Source organism: Scyliorhinus torazame, chromosome 14, assembly GCF_047496885.1.
Source record: "Scyliorhinus torazame isolate Kashiwa2021f chromosome 14, sScyTor2.1, whole genome shotgun sequence".
In the NCBI taxonomy this organism is placed as follows: Eukaryota; Metazoa; Chordata; class Chondrichthyes; order Carcharhiniformes; family Scyliorhinidae; genus Scyliorhinus; species Scyliorhinus torazame.
In genome coordinates, this window is record NC_092720.1 from 205,134,973 (window position 1) to 205,157,457 (window position 22,485).

A 22,485-nucleotide genomic window follows, 5' to 3' on the forward strand; every position below is an offset into this window, starting at 1 on the left:
GGCCTGAGTGAGAAGCACTGTCTGTTTTCAACTCCGCCTGCTGCTGTTAACCCTTTGAGAGACTTCTGCTTCAACCTCACAATCTCAACTAGACCTCGGAACTTTACAGTCCAAGGAGACAATTTTAGCTTAATCAACTATATATTTAAAACACTCACACATAGAGTTGAACCATCTTCAGATTTAAAAACAGTTATACTGGACTGAACCTTCATTAATTAAGTCACATCAGCCTCTGAACCCTGATAATAGACTGAACCTTTATTATTTAAGTCACATCAGCCTCTGAACCCTGATAATAGACTGAACCTTTATTATTTAAGTCACATCAGCCTCTGAACCCTGATAATAGACTGAACCTTTATTATTTAAGTCACATCAGCCTCTGAACCCTGATAATAGACTGAACCTTTATTATTTAAAGTCCCATCAGCCTCTGAACCCTAACCCAAGCCGAAACAACAATATGAAATCCCATCAATTAAAGTGCTAATCCCCAGACTGACCTGTGATTTCGTCGAGGCGGTCTTTCTGTGCCAACCGCGAGTGACCAGACTAATCAGACGATAAGAAGAGGGGAACAATCAATGCTGGTCGTTTTCCATTTCTACATTGAGGGCCCTTTGTTCCCGTCCTCCTGTTCATAATCAGTCTAATTCTGATTTCGCAGTTGGATCAGGATCGCCCAGAGAAATCCCGGTTTTCGGCACCAAATGTTGATCTCCAAATTTCTTTCTCTGTCAGTCTGGCCTCAATAAAAGTTGAGACGGATTCGCACGTAAACAGAAGTTATTTATTTAGCTTGCAAGCTTGAATCATCTTACAGAAATGTAAGAGACATCCAGCCTCTTTCATTCCAGAAAACGACTGAACTAAAAGACAAAGGGATCTCTGCAAAATCAATTCAAATGGTATCAAGTTTCACATACTCGACGGACATAGGTCAGCCTATGTCCCTCCTGACCTGTTCGATCTATTCTGATTGGCTCACTTCCAATCCCTTTCTCTGGCCCCTATCAATGAAGCATCACTCTCATAGACACACCTCTTCCTGCTTTTTCCATGCGGTCTCAAATTCCTTTGTCCCTAACTGCAAGAATCAAAGTGGCTTATTTCTACATTACATTAACTAGTAACTCTAAAGTAACTATTTTATATCACATTCGTCAGAAACAGACCACAGGATCCATGGAACGCAACCAGCAAGATTTCTGTGCAGCTACCAGACCACGCTGCATGCCGCAATCGGCGTAGCATCGGCAGAACTGTTGATTGGACGGAGGCTCAAGGCCCACCTCAACCTTGCATTCCCCGTAACTGGCGGGCAAGTACAACGTGGTCAGGACCTGCAGAATCAAAGCCGATGCAGGCGGGCCATGCATTTCAAATAAGGGTGTGCATCCAAAACTTTGGGAAGGTACCCATTGGTTTCCAGGGACAGTGGTACAGCGGACCAGACCGGTTTCATACCTTGTGAAGACGTGCAAACTGATGGCACGGAACCACCTTGCCCAGCTCAGGAGCAGGGAGCCAGAGTTAGGCCACACCCAACCAAAGGAGCTGTATCCAGCCGTGTCAGCGCGACACACTGGTGCCTGGGGACCAGATCAACAAGGTCAATTAACGTTCTGACTCCAGAACACTATGATCTCGGATAGCTACCTGGACGTTCCAAATGACTGCTCGTTTGTTCTTTTAAATATCTTAGTGATATGAACGCAACACCTGGGATGGTCACAGCAGAAATGCATGAGCGACAGACAGACACTTATACATAGTTTACATTAACCAGTTAAGAGCAGTACTCCACTTGGGGGTCATTCCAAAGAACAGTCCAGCAGATTGCAGAGAATGGATCTGATGGGGCTTTGTGCCCAAGAGCTCGGCATGTTAAACTCGTCATTTCAAATGTAGCCACACAGTCAACATGCAATGTCAAAGACAGAGACTGGAAAAATAATTCCCAAATTTAAAGGACCCTTGCAGTGACTTGTGAATTCCAGGGTTTCCCGCTGTGGCCATTTTACTTCACCTCGTTGTAAGAGGAAGGTGAAACAGCACTACATCTCAGCTCTGGTGACAACACCATCGCTAGGGGAGTCATAAGTGGAGGTCCAGACATGCAGCATTTCCATCAAGGATTGTCAATAAGCTGAGTCAACATTTCAGTACAACCTAGAAAATTGTTCTTTGCATGTGTTGCCTGAGCTTAATTATTTTGAATTCTATAACAATGCTATTTCTAAAGGTACTATTACCTTGTGGTGGGTCTGGACAGCTGGGTTGTGATGTAGAAAGAAGCCAACAGTGCAGCTGTACCGGCTGAGGTCATTTAAGAAGGCCTCACCTTATTGACCTTGGCTCTTACCTAAGGTGTGGTGATCCTCAGGTTAAATCACCACAAGTTAGTTCCCCCTGTCAAAGGGGAAAACAATCTATGGTTATTTAGAACTATGTTGAATTTATTACTCAGATTAGCACACAAGTAATTAAATTTATGTCAACCAAGTTTCTTTAGAAGGGGCAGAGAAAGAGAGGTGGTAGAATGACGGGGTCATAGTTGGCGAGAGTGTGCGTTGACAGAAATATTATCTACTTCTGGAAATTGAAACCATGGGAAGATCTCAAGAGGTCCGTGGGCAGAAATTGTCAAGTCAGTGAAATAATTTTTGGGGCCTTCAATAAAGATGTCACCCTTCATCTTCAGTCAATGTTGCTGAAATATTCAGCGTGAGGTAATCAGATTGTAAAATGTACACAGTAATTTATTTTTAACTTTGTGTAAAATGTACATGTGGCTGTGATGTTAAACTTGCTCAGAAACTGGAAGATTCTCATACGTTATTAACGTTGTGTAAAATGTACACGTGACTGTGATATTAAACTTGCACAGGAACTGGAAGATTCTCATACGTTATTAACTTTGTGTAAAATGTACACGTGACTGATATTAAACTTGCGCAGAAACTGGGAGATTCTGATACGTTATTAACTTTGTGTAAAATGTACACGTGACTGTGATATTAAACTTGCACAGGAACTGGAAGATTCTCATACGTTATTAACTTTGTGTAAAATGTACACGTGACTGATATTAAACTTGCGCAGAAACTGGGAGATTCTGATACGTTATTAACTTTGTGTAAAATGTACACGTGACTGTGATATTAAACTTGCACAGGAACTGGAAGATTCTCATACGTTATTAACGTTGCGTAAAATGTACACGTGACTGTGATATTAAACTTGCACAGGAACTGGAAGATTCTCATACGTTATTAACTTTGTGTAAAATGTACACGTGACTGTGATATTAAACTTGCGCAGAAACTGGGAGATTCTGATACGTTTTGCAAGTCAGGAGAGTTTGGGTGGAAAAAGATCATTTCACAACCTCACAGAAAAGGAATTGCAGTATATAAACCCACACTGGCTCGCAGACCTCTCAATCACTTCACCCACTGAATTACTTGGAAGGGTTTGAATAGTTCAGGTGGTGGATGGGGTGCTGGTCAAGTGGGCTGCTTTGTCCGAGATGCTGTCGAGCTTCTAAAAGTCTTGTTGGAGGTGTGCTCATCCAGGCAAGTGGAGAATATTCAATCACACTCGAGTCATGCCTTGTGAATGGTGGCTTTGTGGAGTTAGGAGGTGGGTTACTCAGCACAGAATAAACAGTATTTATATGGCTGGTACGACCCACGATGCGGATTTGGGATAATTCAACGATGGCAATCCTGTTTAATGTTGAGTAGTGGTTAGATTTTCTCTTGCTGGTGATGGTCATGGCTTGGTGCGTGTGTGGTACGAACTTTATTTGAATGTTTTTTAACAGAGGTGTTGAAATTGTGGAGGATTTTCATGGAGAAACAAAGGCAAACATGCTATTTCGGCAGGAGGGCGAGTTCCAGAAGACACAGATTTAAGGTAATTGGCAATCCTTTCCTTGGATTGCCACTTTGATCCCAAGAGCAATGCTGTTGGGAGTTTTAAACTCCTGCCAGGGTCATGCATGAAGGTGAGGTTGGAGGGGAGGAACCAGACAAAGCAAGCCCTCTACGGCAGATCAGGAGGGAAATACCTGTATGGTATCAACATCCACCATCGCAGCTGAAGGCTCCAGCAGTAGGGAGATCCCAGTCATCGAGGTTTCCTTGCTACTGAACTTCCGCTCTGTCAAAGACCGTGTCTGCTGATGTGCAACAGCATTCCCACGTTAAAAGATGTCCGTGAGATCTGGAATTCCCTGGTTTTGGCCCAACACTTAGGTAGTGGAGTTTGATTCAGTCATCTCACTCTTGTAATAGAAACAGGAGAGCATTTCGGCACCTTTCTTCATGACTAAGTAGCCCTCTTCAGGATCCACTCTGCTCATCCTGCATGGGGAAAGGGCAAGTTTCACTGCCGAGACTGATTTCCTTCAGGTCCTCCCTCTCACTAAATCCTATATTCTCCAACATTCTTGGTGTCTTATTTGTGTCCTCCTGAGTGAAGACAGAACCAAAAGTATGAATTTTGGTGGTCAGCCTTTTATTTGTTCCCCAATATAGATTTCCCAGTTTATGACTATAAAGGGACCTACATTTGTCTTCACCAATCTTTTTCTCTTCACATACCTAAAGAAACGTTTACAGTTATATTTTTAAGTTTCCCGCAAGCTTACTCTTGTACTCTATTGTCCGCTTCTTAATTAATCCCTTGGTCATCCTTTGCTGAATTCTAAACTGCTACCAATCCTCAGGTCTGTTGTTTTTCTTGGCCAATTTGTATGCTTCTTCCTTGGATCTAATATTATCTCAAATTTCCCTTGTAAGCCATGATTGAACCACCTTTCCTGCTTTACTTTTGTGCCGGACAGGAATAAACAATTGTTGCAGCCACCCATGCTCTCCTTGAATGTTTGTCATTAGCTATCCACTGTCATCCCTTTCAGTAACATGTCCCCATCTATCATAGCCAACTTGCGCCTCATATCATTGTAGTTTCCTTTATTAAGATTCAGGACCCTAGTCTTATCAACAATGCCACTCTCCACCTTGATGCAAAATTCTAGCATGTTATGGTCACTCTTCCTCAAATGGTCTCACACAACTGCAGTGCCAATGACTCCTTTCTCATTATACATTACCCAGTCTAGGATGGCCTGTTCTCTAGTTGGTTCCTCAACATATACGCTCCGAAAATTCATCCTCTACGACATTGTGACTAATTTAATTTCCCCAAAGCAGATTAAAATTACCCGTAATTACAGATGCTCCTCTATTGTGTGTGTCTCTAATTTCCTGTTTAACGTCATTCCCAACATCACCACCGGGGTCGATACACAACCCCAACTAATGTTCTTTGCCCCCCTGGTGTTTCTCAGCTCTAACAGTACAGATTCCACATGGTCAGAGCTAACATCCTTCCTCATTATTGTCCTCATTTTTATAATCGCCACCATCTTCAAAACAGGAGACAAAGTTGACTGTGGGAAATATCGAGGAATCACCCTACTCGCCATTGCTGGGAAGATCATCACCTGAATCTTCGCTACTCACCTTCTCACGGTCTCTCAAGAAATCCTTAAAGGGAAGCCATTATGGCTTCCGACAGAACCTCGTTACAACAGAAATTATTTTTGCTGTCCGACAGCTTCAAGGGAAATGCAAAGACAACATCAAACCACTCTGCATGTCCTTCATGTATCTGACCAAGACTTTTGATCAATCGGGAAGCACTGTAAAAAACCTTGTCAAAGGCTGTCTGTCCGGAGAAATTCATTAACATCCCCCAACTCCTCCACCACAAGATGTCGGCGACAGTCCTCACCTACCAAAATAAGATAAAAGCCTTTGACGTCAAGAATGGAGCCAAGCTGGCATGTGTCATCGCCCCCATCTTTTTCTCCATCTGCTTCATCCTGCACCTTGACAAGAACAAGTTTCCCAGTGGAATGGACTTTGTTTACAGGATGGATGGAAAACATTTCAACCTCAACAAGTTGGGATCCAAGAATAGAATGACACAGCCCATGGACCTTCAGTAGGCAGAATACAGTGTTATCTCCACGCCCTCAGAAGAGTCTCCATGCCATGATTGACACCTTCATGGAAGCATACGGAAGGATCGGTCTCCGCCTCAACCACAAGAAGACTCGTCCCAGGGCAAGATCCAGTCTCTCCCTCTATTGGATTGGATTGGATTTGTTTGTTGTCACGTGTACTGAGGTACAGTGAAAAGTATTTTTCTGCGAGCAGCTGAACAGATCATTAAGTACATGAGAAGAAAAGGGAATAAAAGAAAATACATAATAAAAGTTGTGTTGCCAATTTTTTGTATTGGGGACCTCGGAGTGGAGTAGGGACAGGTTAAAGATGTCCGTGAATACCTCTGCCAGCTGGTCCGCGCAGGCTCTGAGTGCACGACCAGGGATCCCGTCTGGGCCCATCGCCTTCCGAGGGTTCACTTTCAGGAAGGCCAATCTGACTTTGGAAGCTGTAATGGTGGGTATGGGTGAATTATGGGCTGCTGGGGCACTCGCCAGCGGATTGTTGGTTACCTGCTCGAACCGAGCATAGAATGCATTGAGTTCATCGGGGAGTGGTGCGCTGCTGCCAGAGATACTGTTCGGCTTCGCTTTGTAGCCCGTTATGTTGTTTAGTCCTTGCCACAACCGCCGAGAGTCTGTCTGTGACTCTATCTTGGTTTGATATTCTCTCTTGGCATTCCGGATGGCTTTGCGAAGGTCGTATCTGGATTTCTTGTATAGGTCAGGGTCATCTGCCTTGAATGCCTCAGATCTGTCCTTCAGTAGGGAGTCAATCTCGCGATTGAGCCATGGTTTCCGGTTGGGGAACGCACGTACGTTTTGTAGTTCCTCATTTACTAATTAGTAACTACAAAAGCACTGGCATCGGATGATGCATACAGGGTATAGTGTTAATGAAATCAGTCCATAAGAGGGTCATTTAGGAGTCTGGTGACAGTGGGGGGAAGAAGCTGTTTTTGAGTCTGTTCATGCATGTTCTCAGACTTCTGTGTCTCCTGCCCGATGGAAGAAGTTGGAAGAGTGAGTAAGCCAGGTGGGAGGGATCTTTGATTATACTGCCCGCTTTCCCCAGGCAGCGGGAGGTGTAGATGGAGTCAATGGATGGGAGGCAGGATCGTGTGATGGACTGGGCGGTGTTCACAACTCTCTGAAGTTTCTTGCGGTCCTGGGCCGAGCATTTGCCATACCAGGCTGTGATGCAGCCTGATAGGATGCTTTCTGTGGTGCATCTGTAAAAGTTGGTAAGAGTCAATGTGGACATGCCGAATTTCCTTAGTTTCCTGAGGAAGTATAGGCGCTGTTGTCCTTTCTTGGTGGTAGCGTCGACGTGGGTGGACCAGGACAGATTTTTGGAGATGTGCACCCCTAGGAATTTGAAACTGCTAACCATCTCCACCTCGGCCCCGTTGATGCTGACAGGGGTGTGTACAGTACTTTGCTTCCTGAAGTCAATTACCAGCTCTTTAGTTTTGCTGGCATTGAGGGAGAGATTGTTGTCGCTACGCCACTCCACTAGATTCTCTATCTCCCTCCTGTATTCGGACTCATCGTTATTCGAGATCCGGCCCACTATGGTCGTATCATCAGCAAACTTGCAGATGGAGTTGGAACCAAGTTTTGCCACGCAGTCGTGTGTGTACAGGGAGTAGAGTAGGGGGCTAAGTACGCAGCCTTGCGGGGCGCCGGTGTTGAGGACTATTGTGGAGGAGGTGTTGTTGTTCATTCTTACTGATTGGGGTCTGTTGGTCACAAAATTGAGGATCCAGTTGCAGAGTGGGGAGCCAAGTCCTAGGTTTTGGAGCTTTGATATGAGCTTGGCTGGGATTATGGTGTTGAAGGCGGAGCTGTAGTCAATAAATAGGAGTCTAATGTAGGAGTCCGTGTGTATCTATTTCGTAGTTGTTTATTACTGTGTATAGTTCGTCCAGCGCCTTCCTCACTCCTGCCTGGGGTGGGATGTAGACCGCTGTGATAATGGCTGAAGTGAACTCATGTGGAAGATAATATGGGCGGCACTTCACGGTCAGGTATTCCAGGTCTGGGGAGCAGTAGGTCGCCAGAGTCGCCACATCCAAGCACCAGGAGGAGTTGATGAGGAGGCAAACCCCTCCACCCTTCGCTTTGCCTGATGATGCCGTGCGGTCCGCCCGGTGAATTGAGAAGCCTTCAGGTTGTATGGCACAGTCCGGTGAGGCAGGGGTGAGCCATGTCTCTGTGAAACAGAGCACACGCAGTCTCTTACTTCCCTCTGAGAGGTAAGACTGGCGTTAAGTTCATCCAGCTTGTTTTCGATTGCTTGGACGTTTGTCAGGAGTATGTTGGGGAGAGGGGGTCTTGAAACCGCGTTGCTTCAGTCTAACCTGCAGACCGCCGCGTTTCCCTCGCTTCCTCGGTCGGCGGCTGCTGCTGGATGATCCTGGGATCCGATGGGAGATGTCAGCTCTTGTGGAAGGTAGGTGGTTGCGCCTGGCGGGGTCCAGGGCGCTGGCGGGGACCAGGGTGCTGTTTACGTATCTGGGGTCGCGTCTGGCAGGGTCCCGGGCGCTGGTTGAGGTAGAGGGGTTGCTAGGGGGGCATGTTTGTGATCTGGATGAGTCCCGGCGTTCTGCGGGCGCGGGAATACCTTGCAGCGCGTTTGGGTCCTCATGCGGGGTCTCTGTCGTTTCGGGGGTCCTGGGTCGTGGGCAGGGGCTTCCTGAGGCAGGTTGTGCTGGGTCCCGTGGTCTGTTCCCTCCCTGGGCGCTCCTGGGGTCGGATCTTGAAGTAGGCCCGGTCGAGCCTCACGTGGATTTTTCTTTCTTCCATCACCAGGTAGGTCGGGTCGCTGGGCGGGTCTCTCGGGGTCGGGTCGCTGGGCGGGTCTCTCGGGGTCGCGTTAGGCCGGGTCTTGCCATCGGGGGTCGGGTCGGGAGCTCCGGGGACTGGGCAAGGCGATCTGGGGGCTGGCGTCGGTAGTTCGGCCGGGTGTGGAGCTCCGAGGTCCGGGTCGGCTCCAAATCGAGGTCGTGGCTTCACTTCCGGTTTGGGCCCGATCTTCTTCCAGGTCGTGGAGGTCAAGTCGGGTCGGGTCAAAATGTCTCCAAGGGCCTCGGAGGATGTTCAAGCCTGCAAGAGAGGATAAAAGAGAGAGGTTAGTAATAATGTTAGGTTTAGAATTAAATTTTAAAAGATTAGAACGAGTATAAGTTAAGTCAAAAGTTGATCTGTTTGTGAGAGCTCGCAGAGAGTCGCCTCGCTAGATGGCGCCATCTATCAATATAATGGAAAAACCCTACCAAATGTGGAACATTTCCCATACCTGGGAGCTACCTCGCCTCTCAGACTGACATTGATGCGGAGATCCAACATTGTACCCATTGCTCCTCTCCCAATGCCCATGCACGAGTCTTTGATGACCATGACACTCATGTTGATCCCAGTGCGCAAGGCAATTGTTCTTCCAACCCTTCTATATTTGGTCAGAAACCTGGACTATGTACAGACGTCACCGCAAGGCCCTGGAGAGGTACCATCAATGCTGCCTGAGACGGATTCTCCATATCAGTTGGGAGGACAGGCGTACTAACATCAGCGTACTTGAAGGAGCTGCTAGCACAAGCATCGAGGCGATGATCATCCAAAAACCCAATTCCTCTGAACCACCCACATTCTTAAGATGTCAGAGCCCCGACTGCCAAAGTAAATCTTCTTTGTCCAGCTCAAAGAAGACTCCAGAACAAGAGGACAAAGGATTACCGCAAGAAATGTGTTATGGGGCGAGGCCGTTTCAGAACCCCAAATTGTATCATGGAGTTCAACCAACCTCTCCCTTTAATAGATTTGTTGCTTTTCCTAGCACATGGCTTTTTCCCTAGGTGTGGGATTACAATTATGGACATGTGGGTTTTTAAACACAAAACACTGTTTATTCCATGAACTCAACTTAACATCTTAAATAAACATTGGATCTCTTAACACCCCTTACTTCAAAGATAACTCAGAAAATATTGCAACAGTAAATAATTCCTTAAAATGTTCCTTCAAACTTCCAAGAGACTTAACACCTTTAAACAGTATCACATCAGGTTAAAGGATATATATATTTTCTGTAGAATTGCAGAGATATATTAGCTTGGTTGACTTCAGCTCCAGCACCTTGCTTTCTTCCTGCAGCTCTCTGGCCACACACAGACACACACAACCTGCTTTTTTCCAACTGGCTTTCTCCCTACAAGCAACTCACAGCAAACCAGAACTTCTCAAGCTGCTGTCTCAAACTGGCTTTCTCCTTTTAATCAGCTCACAGCAAAACTGCCAGGCACTTTGAAGCTGCTCTCAGCAAAACCAGCCAGGCACTTTTTAAAACTGAAACTAAAAACTAAACTGCAAAATGGCTTACCTGACCTCAGCTCCATCCATTCTCTGCCATCACTGTTTTCTTAAATGTACATTGTCTTAAAGGTACCCTCACATGACAAGTGCAACACAGACACCAATGCCTGAGAGACCGTTGCTCAGAAGAGACCTACTTGGAGGAACCTCCTGATTGAAGGGACACAATTCTTCGAGAACACCCAACGGCAAGTTGATGTCTGGAAAAGGAGCCCAAGAAAGGAATGCCAGCGATCTAGGGTCCAAGGACCAATCCCAACACCTGGAAACACCTGCCAAGTGTGTGGTTGAAGATGCTGCCCTAGGATCGGGCTCATCTTCCATTCAAGGAACCACAGAACCCATGCCCAGTAACATGGAGTTTCGTAGGTGGACAGTCATACTCGTTAGCGAGTGATGGCCAAGGAAGAAGAATTGGCAAGGGGACAGGTGAGAGAGAAGATGAAGATTTTGTTTTCAAAGGGAGTCAGGATATACTTGAAAAGACGAACTTTGCAGGACTCTAGGGACAGAGCAGGCGAGAGAGCGAGTATGGGACTAACTGGACAGATCTTTCAAAGGACCAGCAGAGGCACAATGGGGCAAGTTCCCTCTGCTATGTTGGATGTTCCAATATTTGCAATTGGTCATGGAAGGCTTTGTACATTATAGATCATCTGCTCGAAACGTTAACCTGGTGTCTTTCCTAGATAGATGATGCCTGACCGGCTGAGCACTTCATGTCTTTATTGCAGCTTTCCAGCATCTGCAGTACTTTATTGTGCATGAGCACATCAGGAGTGGCTCCAACACAAAGGAACTCGATGTACCAGGTTACACCCCATGGAGTAGAAAAGAAAAGGGATCCAGAGATTCTGGTGAACAAATTATTGAAAACAGCATCGTCGGCCGAGGTGACTGTAAAATCTGCTGCCAAGGAAGTGGCTGAAATGAATTGTTCAGATGCTTCTAGAAATAAACTGGAAAGCAGATGGAATGGGAGGAGACACTTCGATTGTAAACACCAGCAGAGAATATTTGGGTTAAACAGCCTGTTTCTGTGCTGTATATTCTCTGTCATATGCCTATGATGTGAATTAAATTACATTCTTTCTCCATCGTTACATCGGGTGTTTCCTTCTGCAATTATTAGGGACAAGTCCTGTCGCTCAGGGCGTGCAGAACATCACAAAGATCAGTTCGATTTTAATCATTTCCACAGATTGAGAACCAGGTTTCTTCAGCATCCATTTGCACAAGACACCACCACGGGTTAGTTGCTAAACAGTCATCGCAACGCGACTCACATCGTCAAAAGGTCCCAACAACTTTAAAAGGGCAACACACACGAGTTCACTGACAAGAACATGTTTAAAGTTTACCTGATGTTGAGATTAGTTAAATTTTGTTGCTTCATCCAACAGGGTTAGATCTAACCTGCAATTCAGCAGCTAATCTGAAACTTTGTCCCAGTTATTTTCTCCCAATGAGGCACAGAACCCACCGACTCTCCCCTCGAGACACCGAACCCACCGACTCTCCCCGAGACACCGACTCTCCCCGGGACACCGAACCCACCGGCTCTCCCTCGAGACACCGAACCCACCGACTCTCCCCTCGAGACACCGAACCCACCGACTCTCCCTTCGAGACACCGAACCCACCGACTCTCCCCTCGAGACACCGAACCCACCGACTCTCCCCGAGACACCGACTCTCCCCGGGACACCGGACCCACCGACTTTCCCCGGGACACCGAACCAACCGAAACTCCCCGGGACATTGAACCCACCGACTCTCCCTTCGAGACACCGAACCAACCGACTCTCCCTTCGAGACACCGAACCCACCGATTTCCCCCCCCGAGACACCGAACCCACCGATTCCCCCCTCGAGACACCGAACCCACCGACTCTCCTCTCGTGACACCGAACCCACCGATTCCCCCCCGAGACACCGAACCCACCGATTCCCCCCTCGAGACACCGAACCCACCGACTCTCCCCGAGACACCGAACCCACCGATTCCCCCCTCGAGACACCGAACCCACCGACTCTCCCCGAGACACCGAACCCACCGACTCTCCCTTCGAGACACCGAACCCACCGATTCCCCCCTCGAGACACCGACTCTCCCCTCAAGACACCGACTCTCACCGAGACGTCGAACCCACCGACTCCCCCCTCGAGACACCGAACCCACCGACTCTCCCCTCGAGACACCGAACCCACCGACTCTCCCCGAGACACCGATCCCACCGACTCGCCCCTCAAGACACCGACTCTCACCGAGACGTCGAACCCACCGACTCCCCCCTCGAGACACCGAACCCACCGACTCTCCCCTCGAGACACCGAACCCACCGACTCTCCCCGAGACACCGAACCCAACGACTCTCCACGAGACACTGAACCCACCGACTCTCCCCTCGAGACACCGAACCCACCGACTCTCCCTCGAGACACCGAACCCACCGACTCCCCCCTCGAGACACCGACTCTCACCGAGATGTCGAACCCACCGACTCCCCCCTCGAGACACCGAACCCACCGACTCTCCCTCGAGACACCGAACCCACCGACTCTCCCCGAGACACCGAACCCACCGACTCTCCCCGAGACACCGAACCCACCGGCTCTCCCCGAGACACTGAACCCACCGACTCTCCCCTCGAGACACCGAACCCACCGACTCTCCCCGAGACACCGAACCCACCGACTCTCCCTTCGAGACACCGAACCCACCGACTCTCCCCTCGAGACACCGACTCTCCCCTCGAGACACCGAACCCATCGACTCCCCCCTCGAGACACCGAACCCACCGACTCTCCCCTCGAGACACTGAACCCACCGACTCTCCCCTCGAGACACTGAACCCACCGACTCCCCCCTCGAGACACTGGACTCTCCCCGAGACACCGAACCCACTGACTCCCCTCGAGACACCGAACCCACCGACTCCCCCCTCGAGACACCGACTCTCCCCCAGACACCGAACCCACCGACTCTCCTCGAGACACCGAACCCACCGACTCCCCCCTCGAGACACCGACTCTCCCCGAGACACCGAACCCACTGACTCCCCTCGAGACACCGAACCCACCGACTCCCCCCTCGAGACACCGACTCTCCCCGAGGCACCGAACCCACCGACTCCCCCCTCGAGACACCGACTCTCCCCGAGACACCGAACCCACTGACTCCCCTCGAGACACCGAACCCACCGACTCCCCCCTCGAGACACCGACTCTCCCCGAGACACCGAACCCACCGACTCTGCTCGAGACACCGAACCCACCGACTCCCCCCTCGAGACACCGACTCTCCCCGAGACACCGAACCCACCGACTCGCCTCGAGACACCGAACCCACCGACACGCCTCGAGACACCGAACCCACCGACTCCCCCCTCGAGACACCGACTCTCCCCGAGACACCGAACCCACCAACTCCCCCCTCGAGACACCGACTCTCCCCGAGGCACCGAACCCACCAACTCCCCCCTCGAGACACCGACTCTCCCCGAGACACCGAACCCACTGACTCCCCTCGAGGCACCGAACCCACCGACTCTCCCCGAGATACCGAACCCACTGACTGTCCTCGAGACACCGAACCCACCGGCTCTCCCTTCGAGACACCGACTCTCCCCGAGACAGCGAACCCACTGACTCTCCCCGGGACACCGAACCCACTGACTCTCCTCGAGACACCGAACCCAACGACTCCCCCCTCGAGACACCGACTCTCCCCGAGACACCGAACCCACCGACTCTCCCTTCGAGACACCGACTCTCCCCGAGACACCGAACCCACCGACTCCCCCCTCGAGACACCGACTCTCCCCGAGACACCGAACCCACCGACTCTCCTCGAGACACCGAACCCACCGACTCCCCCCTCGAGACACCGACTCTCCCCGAGACACCGAACCCACTGACTCCCCTCGAGACACCGAACCCACCGACTCCCCCCTCGAGACACCGACTCTCCCCGAGGCACCGAACCCACCGACTCCCCCCTCGAGACACCGACTCTCCCCGAGACACCGAACCCACTGACTCCCCTCGAGACACCGAACCCACCGACCCACCCCTCGAGACACCGACTCTCCCCGAGACACCGAACCCACCGACTCTCCTCGAGACACCAAACCCACCGACTCCCCCCTCGAGACACCGACTCTCCCCGAGACACCGAACCCACCGACTCTCCTCGAGACACCGAACCCACCGACTCCCCCCTCGAGACACCGACTCTCCCCGAGACACCGAACCCACCGACTCGCCTCGAGACACCGAACCCACCGACTCGCCTCGAGACACCGAACCCACCGACTCCCCCCTCGAGACACCGACTCTCCCCGAGACACCGAACCCACTGACTCCCCTCGAGACACCGAACCCACCGACTCCCCCCTCGAGACACTGACTCTCCCCGAGGCACCGAACCCACCAACTCCCCCCTCAAGACACCGACTCTCCCCGAGACACCGAACCCACTGACTCCCCTCGAGGCACCGAACCCACCGACTCTCCCCGAGATACCGAACCCACTGACTGTCCTCGAGACACCGAACCCACCGGCTCTCCCTTCGAGACACCGACTCTCCCCGAGACAGCGAACCCACTGACTCTCCCCGGGACACCGAACCCACTGACTCTCCTCGAGACGCCGAACCCACCGACTCCCCCCTCGAGACACCGACTCTCCCCGAGACACCGAACCCACCGACTCTCCCTTCGAGACACCGACTCTCCCCGAGACACCGAACCCACCGACTCTCCCTTCGAGACACCGACTCTCCCCGAGACACCGAACCCACCGACTCTCCCTTCGAGACACCGACTGTCCCCGAGACACCGAACCCACCGGCTCTCCCTTCGAGACACCGACTCTCCCCGAGACACCGAACCCACCGACTCACCCTTCGAGACACCGACTGTCCCCGAGACACCGAACCCACCGGCTCTCCCTTCGAGACACCGACTCTCCTCGAGACACCGAACCCACCGGCTCTCCCTTCGAGACACCGACTCTCCCCGAGACACCGAACCCACCGACTCTCCCTTCGAGACACCGACTGTCCCCGGGACACCGAACCCACCGACTCTCCTCTAGACACCGAACCCACCGACTCCCCTCAAGACACCGAACCCACGACTCTCCTCTAGACACCGAACCCACCGACTCCCCTCAAGACACCGAACCCACCGACTCTCCCCTCGAGACACCGAACCCACTGACTCTCCCCGAGACACCGAACCCACCGACTCTCCCCGAGACACCGAACCCACCGACTCTCCCCGAGACACCGAACCCACCGACTCCCCCTGAGACACCGAACCAACCGTCTCTCCCCGAGACACCGAACCCACCGACTCTCCCCGAGACACCGAACCCACCGACTCCCCCTGAGACACCGAACCAACCGTCTCTCCCCGAGACACCGAACCCACCGACTTTCCCCTTGACACCGAACCCACCGACTCTCCCCGAGACACCGAACCCACCGACTCCCCTCGAGACACCGAACCCACCGACTCCCCTCGAGACACCGAACCCACCGACTCCCCTCGAGACACCGAACCCACCGACTCCCCTCGAGACACCGAACCCACCGACTCTCCTCGAGACACCGAACCCACCGACTGTCCCCGAGACCCCGAACCCACCGACTCTCCCCGAGACACCGAACCCACCGACTCCCCTCGAGACACCAAACCCAGTGACTCGCCCCGAGACACCGAACCCACCGACTCTCCCCGAGACACCGAACCCACCGACTCTTCCCGAGACACCGAACCCACCGACTCTCCCCGAGACACCGAACCCACCGACTCTCCCCGAGACACCGAACCCACCGACTCTCCCTGAGACACCGAACCCACCGACTCCCCTCGAGACACCGAACCCACCGACTCCCCTCGAGACACCGAACCCACCGACTCTCCCCGAGACACCGAACCCACCGACTCTGCCCTCGAGACACCGAACCCACCGACTCTCCCCGAGACACCGAACCCACCGACTCTCCCCGAGACACCGAACCCACCGACTCTCCCCGAGGCACCGAACCCACCGACTCTCCCCGAGACACCGAACCCACTGACTCTCCCCGAGGCACCGAACCCAACGACTCCCCTCGAGACACCGAACCCACCGACTCTCCCCGAGACACCGAACCCACTGACTCTCCCCGAGACACCGAACCCACCGACTCCCCTCGAGACACCGAACCCACCGACTCCCCTCGAGACACCGAACCCACCGACTCTCCCCGAGACACCGAACCCACTGACTCTCCCCGAGACACCGAACCCACCGACTCTCCCCGAGACACCGAACCCACCGACTCTCCCCGAGACACCGAACCCACCGACTCTCCCCGAGACACCGAACCCACCGACTCTCCCCGAGACACCGAACCCACCGACTCTCCCCTCGAGACACCGAACCCACCGACTCTCCTCGAGACACCGAACCCACCGACTCTCCCCGAGACACCGAACCCACCGACTCTCCCCGAGACACCGAACCCACCGACTCTCCCCGAGACACCGAACCCACCGACTCTCCTCGAGACACCGAACCCACCAACTCTCCCCGAGACACCGAAGCACCGACTCTCCGAGACACCGAACCCACCGACTCTCCCCGGGACACCGAACCCATCGACTCGCCCCTCGAGACACCGAACCCAGTGACTCTCCCCTCGAGACACCGAACCCACCGACTCGCCCCTCGAGACACCGAACCCACCGACTCTCCGAGACACCGAACCCACCGACTCTCCTCGAGACACCGAACCCACCGACTCTCCCCGAGACACCGAACCCACCGACTCTCCTCGAGACACCGAACCCCCCGACTCTCCCCGAGACACCGAACCCACTGACTCTCCCCTCGAGACACCAAACCCACCGACTCTCCTCGAGACACCGAATCCACCGACTCTCCCCGAGACACCGAACCCACCGACTCTCCCCGAGACACCGAACCCACCGACTCTCCCCGAGACACCGAACCCACCGACTCTCCCCGAGACACCGAACCCACTGACTCTCCCCGAGTCACCGAACCCACCGACTCTCCCGAGACACCGAACCCACCGACTCTCCCCTCGAGACACCGAACCCACCGACTCTCCGAGACACCGAACCCACCGACTCTCCCCGAGACACCGAACCCACCGACTCTCCCCGAGACACCGAACCCACCGACTCTCCCCGAGACACCGAACCCACCGACTCTCCCCTCGAGACACCGAACCCACCGACTCTCCGAGACACCGAACCCACCGACTCTCCCCGAGACACCGAACCCACCGACTCCCCTCGAGACACCGAACCCACCGACTCTCCCCGAGACACCGAACCCACCGACTCCCCTCGAGACACCGAACCCACCGACTCCCCTCGAGACACCGAACCCACCGACTCTCTCCGAGACACCGAACCCACCGACTCTCCCCGAGACACCGAACCCACCGACTCTGCCCTCGAGACACCGAACCCACCGACTCTCCCCGAGACACCGAACCCACCGACTCTCCCCGAGGCACCGAACCCACCGACTCTCCCTGAGACACCGAACCCACTGACTCTCCCCGGGACACCGAACCAACCGACTCCCCTCGAGACACCGAACCCACCGACTCTCCCCGAGGCACCGAACCCAACGACTCCCCTCGAGACACCGAACCCACCGACTCTCCCCGAGACACCGAACCCACTGACTCTCCCCGAGACACCGAACCCACCGACTCCCCCCTCGAGACACCGAACCCACCGACTCCCCTCGAGACACCGAACCCACCTACTCTCCTCGAGACACCGAACCCACCGACTCTCCCCGAGACACCGAACCCACCGACTCTCCCCGAGACACCGAACCCACCGACTCTCCCCGAGACACCGAACCCACCGACTCTCCCCTCGAGACACCGAACCCACCGACTCTCCGAGACACCGAACCCACCGACTCCCCTCGAGACACCGAACCCACCGACTCTCCCCGAGACACCGAACCCACCGACTCCCCTCGAGACACCGAACCCACCGACTCCCCTCGAGACACCGAACCCACCGACTCCCCTTGAGGCACCGAACCAACCGACTCTCCCCGAGACACCGAACCCACCGACTCTCCCCGAGACACCGAACCCACCGACTCCCCTCGAGACACCGAACCCACCGACTCCCCTCGAGACACCGAACCCACTGACTCTCCCCGAGACACCAAACTCACCGACTCTCCCCGAGACACCGAACCCACCGACTCCCCCTGAGACACCGACTCTCCCGTCGAGACACCGAACCCACCGACTCTCCCCGAGGCACCGAACCCACCGACTCTCCCCGAGACACCGAACCCACTGACTCTCCCCGAGACACCGAACCCACCGACTCTCCCCTCGAGACACTGACTCTCCCCTCGAGACACCGAACCCACCGACTCTCCCCGAGGCACCGAACCCACCGACTCTCCCCGAGGCACCGAACCCACCGACTCTCCCCGAGACACCGAACCCACCGACTCTCCCCTCGAGACACCGAACCCACCGACTCTCCCCTCGAGACACCGAACCCAACGACTCCCCTCGAGACACCGAACCCACCGACTCTCCCCGAGACACCGAACCCACCGACTCGCCCCTCGAGACACCGAACCCACCGACTCTCCCCTCGAGACACCGAACCCACCGACTCTCCCCGAGACACCGAACCCACTGACTCTCCCCGAGACACCGAACCTACCGACTCTCCCCTCGAGACACCGAACCCAACGACTCCCCTCGAGACACCGAACCCACCGACTCTCCCCGAGACACCGAACCCACTGACTCTCCCCGAGACACCGAACCCACTGACTCTCCCCGAGACACCGAACCCACCGACTCTCCCCGGGACACCGAACCAACCGACTCTCCCCGAGACACCAAACCCACCGACTCTCCCCGAGACACCGAACCCACTGACTCTCCCCGAGACACCGAACCCACTGACTCTCCCCGAGACACCGAACCCACTGACTCTCCCCGAGACACCGAACCCACCGACTCTCCCCGGGACACCGAACCAACCGACTCTCCCCGAGACACCAAACCCACTGACTCTCCCCGAGACACCGAACCCACTGACTCTCCCCGAGACACCGAACCCACCGACTCTCCCCGAGACACCGAACCCACCGACTCTCCCCGAGACACCGAACCCACTGACTCTCCCCGAGACACCGAACCCACCGACTCCCCCTGAGACACCGAACCCACTGACTCTCCCCGAGACACCGAACCCACCGACTCTCCCCGAGACACCGAACCCACCGACTCTCCCCGAGACACCGAACCCACTGACTCTCCCCGAGACACCGAACCCACTGACTCTCCCCGAGACACCGAACCCACTGACTCTCCCCGAGACACCGAACCCACCGACTCTCCCCGGGACACCGAACCAACCGACTCCCCTCGAGACACCGAACCCCCCGACTCTCCCCGAGACACCGGACTCACCGACTCTCCCCGAGACACCGAACCCACCGACTCTCCCCGAGGCACCGAACCCAACGACTCCCCTCGAGACACCGAACCCACCGACTCTCCCCGAGACACCGAACCCACTGACTCTCCCCGAGACACCGAACCTACCGACTCCCCTCGAGACACCGAACCCACCGACTCCCCTCGAGACACCGAACCCACCGACTCTCCTCGAGACACCGAACCCACCGACTCTCCTCGAGACACCGAACCCACCGACTCTCCCCGAGACACCGAACCCACCGACTCTCCTCTCGAGACACCGAACCCACCGACTCTCCCCAAGACACCGAACCCACTGACTCTCCCCGAGACACCGAACCCACCGACTCTCCTCGAGACACCGAACCCACCGACTCTCCTCGAGACACCGAACCCACCGACTCTCCCCTCGAGACACCGACTCTCCCCGAGACACCGAACCCACTGACTCTCCCCTCGAGACACCAAACCCACCGACTCTCCTCGAGACACCGAATCCACCGACTCTCCCCGAGACACCGAACCCACTGACTCTCCCCCGAGACACCGAACCCACCGACTCTCCCGAGACACCGAACCCACCGACTCTCCCCTCGAGACACCGAACCCACCGACTCTCCGAGACACCGAACCCACCGACTCTCCCCGAGACACCGAACCCACCGACTCTCCCCGAGACACCGAACCCACCGACTCCCTGAGACACCGAACCCACCGACTCTCCCCTCGAGACACCGAACCCACCGACTCTCCGAGACACCGAACCCACCGACTCTCCCCGAGACACCGACTCTCCCCGAGACACCGAACCCACCGACTCTCCCCGAGACACCGACTCTCCCCGAGACACCGAACCCACCGACTCTCCTCGAGACACCGAACCCACCGAGTCTCCCCGTGACACCGAATCCACTGACTCTACCCGAATCACCGAACCCACCGACTCTCCCCGAGATGGCGAACCCACCGACTCCCGTCGAGGTGCCACTTTCCTGGTGGCTACTGATACCTTCAATATTCGTTATTTCCCAAAGAGCAAGCTAGTTGCCTTTTAAAGATTTTAAGTGATGGTTTGTCGCAAAAGCTTCCAGGTTTTAACAACTGTGCGGTTGAAGGAATTTGAATAATTTTCCCAAATCTCTTGAGCTCATCTGATTCTCAACCTCTTGTTTCTCGCTGGTCAAGGAGCAAGAGCCAATTGATAATTGCCGAATTTTGAAGAAGGGCTGTTCCAGGCATTAACGCCTTAGCTTTTCTTAGTTCTCCTGAAATACATCCCAATTTGCCACCAATTTTCATAAAACTCCTCCGGGGATTTCTCCGTTCCCGAGGCTAGTATTGATGCTGGGGCAGGATCTGTGGGCTTCCATGACAGCAAAACTGGCACAGCACCTGGTGATTCAGCGACTGTGGAGGGGCTAGCATCGGCGCCACATGGAACACAATCGATTCGAATGGAAAATGGTGCGGGGTTCGCCTGGTCCGTGATTGACACTCGGGAGGCCGACAAGTTGAAGCCACATATACATCACTCCCCACGTACACCATCACAGCCAACAAAATGGCACTTGGCTGCGCTGGAGTGTGCCCATCCTGCTGATGGGTCGGCTTGGGCCAGAGGGCACCTAGGGGGTGGCCTGGGGGGGGGACACCTATTCCCCAAGTTGACAGTGGGCAGTCAGCAGTGTGCGCAGATGCATGGCCGCCTTGCAGGACACGGCAATGGGGCTCCGTGCCCGTCCACCCTTACCCAACAGCCCACCTCCTGGCCAGCCTTCGCTACTCACCCCGGCCCTGGCAGAAGCCCCCCTGGCCAGCGACACGACTGTCAGCAAACTATGGCGATGTTGGACACTTTCCGTACCCCCCTCTTTCTCCCACAGCAGCCATGGCGCCAGTTTGACGATTTTTAAAAGCACAAGTGAACCTCGCCGTGGGGAATTCGCCCCGGTATTTTATTGACTCTGAGTTGATGGAAATTGTAATACGTTGTGAGGAAGATTGTGAAAGACTGCAGGCTAGTAGGGTTGACAGAGTGGGATTAACATAAATGTAATACCTTTGGCACGTAAGTTATTTTAACAGGAGCAGATGGATTCTCAGATATAGAGGTCATGAAAATGGCGGTCCAAGTAGGGATGGTTCTACAAGAATAAAATAGAAAAATAAGTTGGGTGGGGGGGGGAGGGGGTGGATCAAACCTGATTGTGTGCAAGACTGTAGATCAGACCAGGGTAAGGTTGCTGATATCCTTCCCGAAAGGGCGTTCGTGAAGTTTTATGATGGTCGATAATAGTTGTCACGGTCACCATTACTGAGGCCAGATTTCAATTGCACATTTCATTCAATGAATTCAAATTCAGCGGCTGTGCTTGGATTTGTATCCGTGTCCCCGGAGAACAAGCCTGGGCCTCTGGATCTCTATTGCAGTGACATTCCCACTTCGCCTCCATCTCCCCATCTCACTCCATGTTGGATTATTTCCTACAGTTTTGTGGAACGTGTTAGAGAAGCAATGGATGAGGTGCGGAGTAGATTAACTGGGATGTGAAAAGAGATGAGGGGGCAGGATTCTCAGTC

General features: G+C 54.0%; 1 long non-coding RNA gene across 2 annotated transcripts in view; it reads left to right on the plus strand.

Annotated features, from left to right (window-relative positions):
* The window catches only part of LOC140390372 (uncharacterized), a 69,780-nt gene that overhangs the window by 30,050 nt on the left and 17,245 nt on the right, over nucleotides 1-22,485 (plus strand). The gene's annotated exons all lie outside the window — the stretch shown is intronic.